Below are 11,227 nucleotides of genomic sequence, written 5' to 3'. Positions count from 1 at the left end.
ATATCAACCCATTCACACTATATCAACCCATTCACACTATATCAACACATTCCCACTATATCAACACATTCACACTATATCAACACATTCACACTATATCAACACATTCACACTATATCAACACATTCACACTATATCAACACATTCACACTATATCAACACATTCACACTATATCAACACATTCACACTATATCAACACGTTCACACTATATCAACACATTCACACTATATCAACACATTCACACCAAATAAACACATTCACACTATATGTGCATTCGGGAAAGTATTCAGACCCTTTAACCTTTCTCCACATTGTTACACTTCAGCATTATTCTAAAATGGATTAAATCGCCCCCCGTCCCTTATCAATCTACACACAACACCCTATAATGACAAATAAAAAACTTTTTTTGTAAACATTTTTTTTAGAAATGCTTGCAAATTTAAAATAAAATAAAAACAGAAATACCTTATTTACATAAGTATTCAGACCATTTGCTATGAGACTCGAAATTGAGCTCAGGTGCATCCTGTTTCCATTGATCATCCTTGAGATGTTTCTACAACTTTATTGGAGTCCACCTGTGGTAAATTCTGTTGATCGGACATGATTTGGAAAGGCACACGCACCTGTCTATATATGGTCCCACAGTTGACAGTGCACGTCAGAGCAAAAACCAAGCAATGAGGCCAAACATTTAAAAATTCAGTTGTTTCCGAAATCGGATTGTGTCAAGCCACAAATCTGGGGAAGCGTACCAAAACATTTCTGCAGCATTGAAGGTTCCCAAGAACACAGTGGCATCCATCATTCTTAAACAGAAGAAGTTTGGAACCACCAAGATTCTTCCTAGAGCTGGCCACCCGGCCAAACTGAGCAATCGGAGGAGAAGGGCCTTGGTCAGGGAGGTGACCAAGAACCCAATGGTCACTCTGACAGAGCTCCAAAGTTCCTCTGTGGAGATGGGAGAACCTTCCAGAAGGACAACTATCTCTGCATCACTCCACCAATCAGACATTTATGGTAGATTGGCCAGACAGAAGCCACTCCTCAGTAAAAGGCACATGACAGCCTGCTTGGAGTTTGCCAAAAGGCACCAAAAGGACACTCAGACCATGAGAAACAAGATTCTCTGGTCTGATGAAACCAAGATTGAACTCATTGGCCTGAATGCCAAGCGTCATGTTTGAAGGAAACATGGCACTATCCCTCGTGTGAAGCATGGTTGTGGCACTCCCCAAAACTCCCCAAATACAGGTGTGCCAAGCTTGTAGCGTCACACCCAAGAATACCTAAGGCTATAATCGCTGGCAGACGTGCTTCAATGAAGTAATGAGCAAAGAATCTGAATATTTACGTAAATGTGATAAAAAAATTTCGCAAACATTTCAAAAAAACTGTTTTTGCTTTGTCATTATGGAGGGGAAAAAACGATTTAATCCATTTTAGAATAAAGCTGGAACGTAACAAAATGTGGAAAAAGTCAAGGGGTCTGAATACTTTCCGAATGTATTGTAAATACAATAATACTATACTCCATCTCCTTTATCTGGGACTGGCCTTAGCTACAGGTAGAGCAGACTGGTTTCATCGACAGTTCAGAATACATGACAGAAGTCAGTCTCTCTCTCTCCTAGCTGTCTCAATCGCTCTCCTTCCCTCCCTCTCTCATTCACACAGACACAGGTGCTGTGTGACAGGGGAGCTGCAAATTTGTTGGTGTTGTCTTGCCTGGGACTACAACGTCTCTTTCAAACACCCACACAGTGTCCTCAGAGCAGCAGCCCACAGAGGTTCTGATTGGATGCAGCAGGTGGTCAACCAATCACAGGGTGGTTTTATTAAACCACAGCAGGTTGACTGGCACAAAACAGGAATGAACAGCTCCTCTACAGAGGACAATCTGCTTGCGTCCCAAATGGCACCACTTTTGACTACAGCTCTGGTCAAAAGTAGTGCACTATATAGGGAATAGGGTTCCATAGGGCTCTGGTCAAAAGTAGTGCACTATATAGGGAATAGGGTTCCATAGGGCTCTGGTCAAAAGTAGTGCACTATATAGGGAATAGGGCTCTGGTCAAAAGTAGTGCACTATATAGGGAATAGGGCTCTGGTCAAAAGTAGTGCACTATATAGGGAATAGGGCTCTGGTCAAAAGTAGTGCACTATATAGGGAATAGGGCCCTGGTCTGAAGTAGTGCACTATATAGGGAATAGGGCTCTGGTCAAAAGTAGTGCTCTGTATAGGGAATAGGGAGCCATTTGGGACACATCTTCTGTTCTCAGTCTGATAACAGAGTGTCCGACACAAAGCTAGAACGATAATAACCAAATGAAAAGCCTTCGTAGGATGAGGTGTGTTTTGTAAGCATCTGTGGCTATGTCATCACGAATAACCTGACAGCGTGATCTCAACATAACGTCTCTGAGAGTATGAGGAATCCAATGTGAGAAAACACAGAGAATCCTGGTTAAACCAGACTGAATGCTATTCTCACCACTGTTCTACTTCATGGTGAGCTGCAGTGTTCAGTCTGAGAGAACCTTAGCTTGCTATCAAACATCCTTGGTTATTGATCAACCAGGTCGCTCAACAGCCACTGAAATTCGACATCCGTCCAGGTCCCCAGGATGTCGGGAGATGCCTTCAAAACCCGCCACTAGGGGCAACGCTGAGCTCTATTACCACCAGTAGGCTTGGATTTTGCTGGGGCATTTTGGACAGGGATGGCGGATGGGCGGAAGCCACGAGCTCCAGCTCAAGAGGGTTGAATACTCAATCCCTGTACAAGGTACTTGTTATTTATTGTTTTGTTTTAACCCAAAACCTGAACCCTTACCTTAACCATTCAGAATGAATGCCTAAACTTAACCTTCAAAATGTTTGGTTTATGGACAAATGTCGGGATTCTGCAATGAGTCTGTGAGCGTGCTGGTCACAAGAAAGAGCCGTCAATTTCGGATGTTTGAAAAGGTCCTTTAGGACGTCGATACTTAACCGTTTGAGTTGTTTCTGTTTTAACCCTGTAACCAAATAAAATCACATTTTATTCGTCACACACACATGGTTAGCAGATGTTAACGCGAGTGTAGCGAAATGCTTCTAGTTTAGACAGTGCAGTAATATCTAACAAGTAATCTAACAATTCCCCAACTACTACCTAATACACAAAAATCTAAAGGGGTGAATGAGAATACGTACATATAAGTAAGATTTCCTGGGGTAACAATGTAAGAACATTACATAAAAAAACTAAATACTGCATTGTTTCCTAAGATCTCGAAGCGAGGCAACCATCTCCACTCGGAATTAATGGGTGAAATATCAACCTTCATCCGTTTACGGCAAAGTCTGAAGTGAAACTATGAGATTAGGTTGCAGGCAGGGCTGTGAGAGCTTGTCTTATAGACAGGGTTATTATATTTTGGAAATTCTTCCGCAACCCCATTTTCAAATCAGTCGCGACCCCAAGTTTGGGAACCGCTGCTTTACAATATGACCTCATTGTCTTTGGTTGAATTGACAGCCAGATAGAAGATGATGTCACCTTTCCCACAGGGCTCTGTGGTGAGAGCCTGTCAGACGGTGTGTGTGGGGTATCAGGTTGCTGTACTACAGTAAAGAGTGAGGTAGAGGATGACCTTGTCTGTCCCAAAGAGCAGTATAACGTACGTGTGTGTGTGTGTGTGTGTGTGTGTGTGTGTGTGTGTGTGTGTGTGTGTGTGTGTGTGTGTGTGTGTGTGTGTGTGTGTGTGTGTGTGTGTGTGTGTGTGTGTGTGTGTGTGTGTGAGAGAGAGAGAGAGAGAGAGAGACACACACAGTGGTTTCGGTGTGTGATCTTGACCCAGACTTCACCCATGGAGCAGTGAGAGAAATGATGAACGGTTTGAGAGAAAGAGAGAGAGATGTGGAATTACAGGGGGTCTATAATCCCTCTCGTGATGTGTGTGAAATTGCTCTGACAGTGAGTGGACCTAGGCACCAGAAGAAGGTTGTGTTTGACCTATATACTGTACATGTACACACACAATGTTCTCTTCCTAGTGTTTCAGAGAGCAACTCCTACATCATCCCTAAGAAGAGACACTTGTAATTGTGTCCCTGTTACAAACAAGGAGGCTGTATTTACAACTGAAATCACTGCTGTGGTTTGGCAGGTTTACGTGACTGGAACATAAGCTTGGAGAAGAGTCTTAGCTAACAGGGTCGTGAACAGAAAGAGAGCGAGAGCGAGTAGGTCCTAATGACGTCGAGAGAGAGAACGAGAGATGAAGGATAGGAGGGGGAGATGAACACACACACACACACACACACACACCTTGTGTGCTGATGAGGTGTGGATAATTGGGTTTTGTGGAGCATGGAGAGGTCAGGGGTCAGGGAAGCCTGAAGTAGAGAGACACTCCACCAGGCAAAGGCTTGTTACAGCAGAACGCGTCTTACACAGGGCAACACACACAGTACACACACTGACACATTCATCCTTCCAGCCACCTGCACACTCTCTCTCCCTCACACACACACACCAAATTGCTCCGCAATAGCAGCTTCAGTGGGCAGTCAAGCAGCACAAGTTCCACTCAAGTTCCCCCTTATTAGCTGGCCTATGAAAGGAAAGGCCACAGAGAGAGAGAGATAGACCGATGAAAAGAGAGAGAGAGAGATAGACCGATGAAAAGAGAGAGAGAGAGATAGACCGATGAAAAGAGAGAGATAGAGAGAGCCAGAGAGCGAGAGAGCGAGAGAGCGAAACAGAGAGAGAAACGGAGAGAAACAAAGAAACAGAGAGAAACAGAGAGAGAGAGAGAGAAACAGAGAGAGAGAGAGAGAAACAGAGAGAGAGAGAGAGAAACAGAGAGAGAGAGAGAGAGAGAGAGAGAGAGAGAGAGAGAGAGAGAAAGAGAGAGAGAGAGAGATTGGGAGAGAGAGATAGAGAGAGAGAGAAAGAGAGAGAGAGAGAGACAGAGAGAGAAACAGAGAAACAGAGAGAGAAACAGAGAAAGAGAGAGAGAGACATTGGGAGAGAGAAACAGAGAGAAACAGAGAGAGAAACAGAGAGAGAAACAGAGAGAGAGAAACAGAGAGAGAAACAGAGAGAGAGATAGACCGATGAAAAGAGAGAGAGAGAGAGCCAGAGAGCGAGAGAGCGAGAGAGCGAAACAGAGAGAGAAACAGAGAGAGAAACACAGAGAGAAACACAGAGAGAGAGATAGAGAGAAACAGAAAAACAGAGAGAGAGAGAGAGAGAGAGAAACAGAGAGAGAGAGAGAGAGAGAGACAGAGAAACAGAGAGAGAGAGAGACAGAGAAACAGAGAGAGAGAGAGAGAGAGAGAGAGAGAGAGAGAAACAGAGAGAGAGAGAGAGAGAGAAGAGAGAGAAACAGAGAGAGAGAGATGGAGAGAGACATATGGCATTATAAAATCACTGTACACAAACAACAAAATGTGAAGTTCAAATTGACAAAAAAAAAAAAACATTTCTTTCCACAGGGCCGTGGGGTGAGACAGGGATGCAGCTTGAGCACCACATACAGTTGAAGTTAGAAGTTTACATACACCTTAGCCAAATACATTTAAACTCAGTTTTTAACAATTCCTCACATCTAATCAGAGTAAAAAAGTTAGGATCACCACTTTATTTTAAGAACATGAAATGTCAGAATAATAGTAGAGAGAATTATTTCTTTCAGCTTTTGTTTCTTTCATCACATTCTCAGTGGGTCAGATGTTTACATACACTCAATTAGTATTTGGTAGCATTGCCTTTAAATTGTTTAACTTGGGTCAAACGTTTCAGGTAGCCTTCCACAAGCTTCCCACAATAAGTTGGGTGAATTTTGGCCCATTTCTCCTGACAGAGCTGGTGTAACTGAGTCAGGTTTGTAGGCCTCCTTGTTCGCACACGCTTTTTCAGTTCTGCACACAAATTTTCTATAGGATTGAGGTCAGGGGCTTTGTGATGGCCACTCCAATACCTTGACTTTGTTGTCCTTAAGCCATTTTGCCACCACTTTGGAAGTATGATTGGGGTCATTGTCCATTTGGAAGACACATTTGCGACCAAGGTTCAACTTCCTGTCTGATGTCTTGAGATGTTGCATAAATATACATATAATTTTCCTACCTCATGAAGCCATCTATTTTGTGAAGTGCACCAGTCCCTCCTGCAGCAAAGCACCCCCACAACATGATGCTGCCACCTCCGTGCTTGACGGCTGGGATGGTATTCTTCGGCTTGCAAGCCTGGCCCCTTTTTCCTCCAAACATAACGATGTTCATTATGGCCAAACAGTTCTATTTTTGTTTCATCAGACCAGAGAACATTTCTCCAAAAAGTAAGATCTTTGTCCTGATGTGCAGTTGCAAACCGTAGTCTGGCTATTTTTATGGCGGTGTTGGAGCAGTGGCTTCTTCCTTGCTGAGCGGCCTTTCAGGTTATGTCGATATAGGACTCATTTTACTGTGGTTATAGATACTATTGTACATGTTTCCTCCATCTTCACAAGGTTCTTTGCTGTTGTTCTGGGATTGATTTGCACTTTTTGCACAAAGTACGTTCATCTCTAGGAGACAGGATGCATCTCCTTCCTGAGCGGTATGAAGGCAGTTTGGTCCCATGGTGTTTATACAGTACTTGCATACTATTGTTTGTGCAGATGAACGTGGTACCTTCAGGTGTTTGGAAATTGCTCCAAAGGATGAACCAGACTTGTGAAGGCATACAATTTTGTTTCTGAGGTCTTGGCTGATTTCATTTGATTTTCCCATGATGTCAAGCAAAGAGGCACTGAGTTTGAAGGTAGGCCTTGAAATACATCCACAGGTACACCTCCAATTGACTCAAATGATATCAATTAGCTGATCAGAAGCTTTTAAAGCCATGACAATATTTTCTGGAATTTTCCAAGCTGTTTAAAGGCACAGTCAACTTAGTATATGTAAACTTCTGACCCGCTGGAATTGTGATACAGTAAAATATAAGTGAAATAATCTGTCTGTAAAGAATTGTTGGAAAAATGACTTGTGTCATGCACAAAGTAGATGCCCTAACCGACTTGCCAAAACTATAGTTAACAAGAAATTTGTGGAGTGGTTGAAAAACAAGTTTTAATGACTCTAACCTAAGTGTATGTAAACTTTCGACTTCAACTGTATCTATCAACAAATTGTCGAAGACACTAGAACAGTCTGCAGCATCCGTCCTCACCCTATTAGAATCTGAAGTCAAATGTCTACCGTTTGCTGATGATCTGGTGCTTCTGATCCCAACCAAGGAGGGCCTACAGCAGCACCTAGATCTTTTGTACATATTCTGTCAGACCTGGGCCCAGAAAGCAAATCTCATTAAGACAAAGAGCACACAAAAAAACTATACCTACTGTACCTCGGCCTAAACATCAGCGCCACGGGTAACTTTCACAAAGCTGTGAACGATCTGAGAGACGATCTGAGAGACAAGGCAAGAAGGGCCTTCTATGCCATCAAAAGGAACATATAATTCGACATCCCAATTAGGATCTGGCTAAAAATACTTGAATCAGTTATAGAACCCATTACCATTTATGGTTGTGAGGTCTGGGGTCCGCTTACCAACCACGAATTCACAAAACGTGACAAACACCAAATTGAGACTATGCATGCAGAATTCTGCAAAAACATCCTGTGTACAACGTAAAACACCAAATAATGCATGCAGAGAAGAATTAGACCGATACCCGCTAATTAAAAAATCCAGAAAAAGTTGTTAAATTCTGCAACCACCTAAAAAGAAGTGATTCCCAAACCTTCCATAACAAAGTCATCACCTACAGAGAGATGAACCTAGAGAAGAGTCCCCAAAGCAAGCTGGTCCTGGGGCGCTGTTCACAAACACAAACAGACCCCCAGGACAGCAACTCCATTAGACCCAACCAAATCATGAGAAAACTAAAAGATAATTACTGGACACATTGGAAAGAATCTACCAAAAAACAGAGGACTGGAATCTGTCTCGGGGAAGCTCGTCATCCTCACCCAGGTCTTGACCCGACTGCAGTTCGATGCAGCATTGTGAACAGTGTCCCATGGTGGCGGTGGGGTTATGGTGTGGGCAGGCATAAGCTACGGACAACAAACACAATTATATTTTATCGATGGCAATTTGAATTCACAGAGATACCGGGATGAGATCCTGAGGCCCATTGTCGTGCCATTCATCTGCCGTCATCACCTCATGTTTAAGCACGGCCCCATGTCGCAAGGATCTATACACCATGTCCCAGTTCTTCCATGGCTTTCATACCAGACGTCACCCATTGAGCATGTTTGGGATGCTCTGGATGAACGTGTATGACAGAGTGTTCCAGTTCAAGCCAATATCCAACAACTTCGCACAGCCATTGAATAGGAGTCGGACAACATTCCACAATCAACAGCCTGATCAACCCTATGTGAAGGAGATGTGTCGCGCTGCTTGAGGCAAATGGTGGTCACACCAGATACTGACTGGTTTTCAGATCCACGCCCCTACCCATTTTTTAAGGTATCTGTGACCAACAGATGCATATCTGTATTCCCAGTGATGTGAAATCCATAGATTAGGGCCTAATATGAACCTTGAAATTGTTGCATGTTGTGTTTACATTTTTGTTCAGTGTAAGTGCATTCTACAACAAACCCCCAAATACATTTGACAATAAATAGAATACCTGAATTCCTACCAAAATCCCTGAGCTCTATTATTTGTCCGTGCCAGTAAAATGTGCTACTATTCAGTCAATATCTGATGGATTTTTTAAATCCGGTTTCACGAGCGCCCAGATGCTAGATTGATTAGCGGATTAAAACGAGTTGTCTGCACTGATTGGCCACACATGGGTCCTCTGCAGTGTGTGTGCGTGGGTGCGTGTGTGTGTGCATGTGTATTACCATCATCAAGAGAAACACAATGAACTAACTGAGTTAATGTGTCATCTCTGTGGTTGTCTCTCCTTCAATGGTCTGTGATGTGTGTCAGATGCAACATGTCACAGCTGCTCCATGTAGTTCCAGTGTATTTAGGAGCAGCTGCATAATCATTCTGCTGTCAGCACACTGACTAAACACACACGATGATTACAAGAGACAGTAGAAATAGAGATCTGTCATACTTGAGTAAAAAAGTAAAGATACTTTAACAGAAAATGAAAAAAAGAAGTAAAAAAGTAAAAGTAAGTCACCCAGTAAAATACAACTTGAGTAAAAGTCTAAAAGTATTTGGTTTTAAATATACTTAAGTATCAAAATTAAATGTAATTGCTAAAATGTTTAAGTCTAAATCATTTCAAATTCCTTATATTAATCAAACCAGACGGGTCTATTTTATTATTATTTTTTTTTAATGGATAGCCAGAGGCACACTCCAACATTCAGACATAATTTACAAACGAAGCATCTGTATTTAATGAGTCTGTCAGATCAGAAGCAGTAGGTATGACCAGGGATGTTCTCTTGATAAGTGTGCAAATTGGACAATTTTCCTGTCCTGCTAAGCACAAAAAATATAACAAGTACTTTTGGGTGTCAGGGAAAATGTATGGAGTAAAAAGTACATTATTTTCTTTAGGAATGTAATAAGGTAAAAGTAAGTACATATACCCATAAAAACGACTTAAGTAGTACATTTTACTTAAGCACTTTACACCACAGGGATAGAGTGAGTGTCTAAGAAGTCATGTGACGGAGTGGAGCCAGAGGTATCAGCCCCCCCACGGCGACTCATCTCTGTCTAATCTATTTCCCTTTATTTCTCTTACCCCCTGCTAGCCGCCACCGCGCGCTAACCGCTAATCCACTCTTGGCCGGGTTGACTATACAGCGGCATCACACGGTGAAAACATCGGAAGCCATTAATTTTGAATGGAAGGAAAGCGAGAGAAGCAGAGTGGGCGGGGTACTGTTTGGTGAAGTAAGCATGGTTGAGGGAGCTGAACGGAGTGGGACTAAAGTTAGGGAAAGCTTAATTCTATGCAATTCCTCCGCGATATTGCGGCGCGAGTGACCAATCGAAGCTTACTATAGCTTCCACCCCCTACTGGATTGGCTTACAGCTGCTGTTGATATGTAGCACTACTTAGCATGCTTGCTAGCTTGTTAGCACCCACATGAGGGCGAAGCTAATGTGGCGAGGAGAGTTACCGCTGTATAGTTAACCTCGGCCATCACACTTGTTTAGCATCTCCGCCAACAGCCAGAGCAGACCAAAAAGCACATACTAACATCACTTCTAGCCCCTAAATGAACACCCAAACTCAAAAACACAAAAGCACATGTATGAACACACAGAGAGCCAAGTGTCTATACATCAGAATAACACAGACAGATAAATAAAAGACACATAGACATCTCAGAGTCACTACAGAAACATAGACACACACACACACACACACACACACACACACAGTGTGTGTTTTCCGTTCTGTTTTCCAGTGTGTGTTTTCCGTCTGGTGTGTGTGACCGCCGCCGGTGGCTCCAAGCCTTGCAGAGATTTGTTTTGGTTTAAACTTCCAGGAGCTGAACAGAGATCCCCATCTCTGATACCGAACACACACAAACAGGAGGGATTTATTTAAGTTTCCCATAGCGGAGCAGAACAGGAGTCCCAGTCTCAGCCTCAGAGTGGGGGTCCATGACCTTTGACCTCTTAATGACATGACAACAAGCTGGTGTCAAGACACACACTACAGGAAATTCCATTAGCTAGAGCCGACACTCTCTGTTAATAATACTGTAGACCTTAACAAAAGGTAGAGAAAAATGGTCCCACTTTATAGAAAATGTCCGAAAACCTACAGTAGACACAATGGGATAGTCCCACAGTAGACACATCGGGATAGTCCCACAGTAGACACGCCGGGAAAGTCCCACAGTAGACACGCCGGGATAGTCCCACAGTAGACACGCCGGGATAGTCCCACAGTAGACACGCCGGGATAGTCCCACAGTAGACACGCCGGGATAGTCCCACGGTAGACACGCCGGGATAGTCCCACGGTAGACACGCCGGGATAGTCCCACGGTAGACACGCCGGGATAGTCCCACGGTAGACACGCCGGGATAGTCCCACGGTAGACACGCCGGGATAGTCCCACGGTAGACACGCCGGGATAGTCCCACGGTAGACACGCCGGGACAGTCCCACGGTAGACACGCCGGCACAGTCCCACGGTAGACACGCCGGCACAGTCCCACGGTAGACACGCCGGC

Source organism: Salvelinus fontinalis, chromosome 3 (genome assembly GCF_029448725.1).
Source record: "Salvelinus fontinalis isolate EN_2023a chromosome 3, ASM2944872v1, whole genome shotgun sequence".
Classification (NCBI taxonomy): Eukaryota; Metazoa; Chordata; class Actinopteri; order Salmoniformes; family Salmonidae; genus Salvelinus; species Salvelinus fontinalis.
This window is presented reverse-complemented; position numbering follows the sequence as displayed.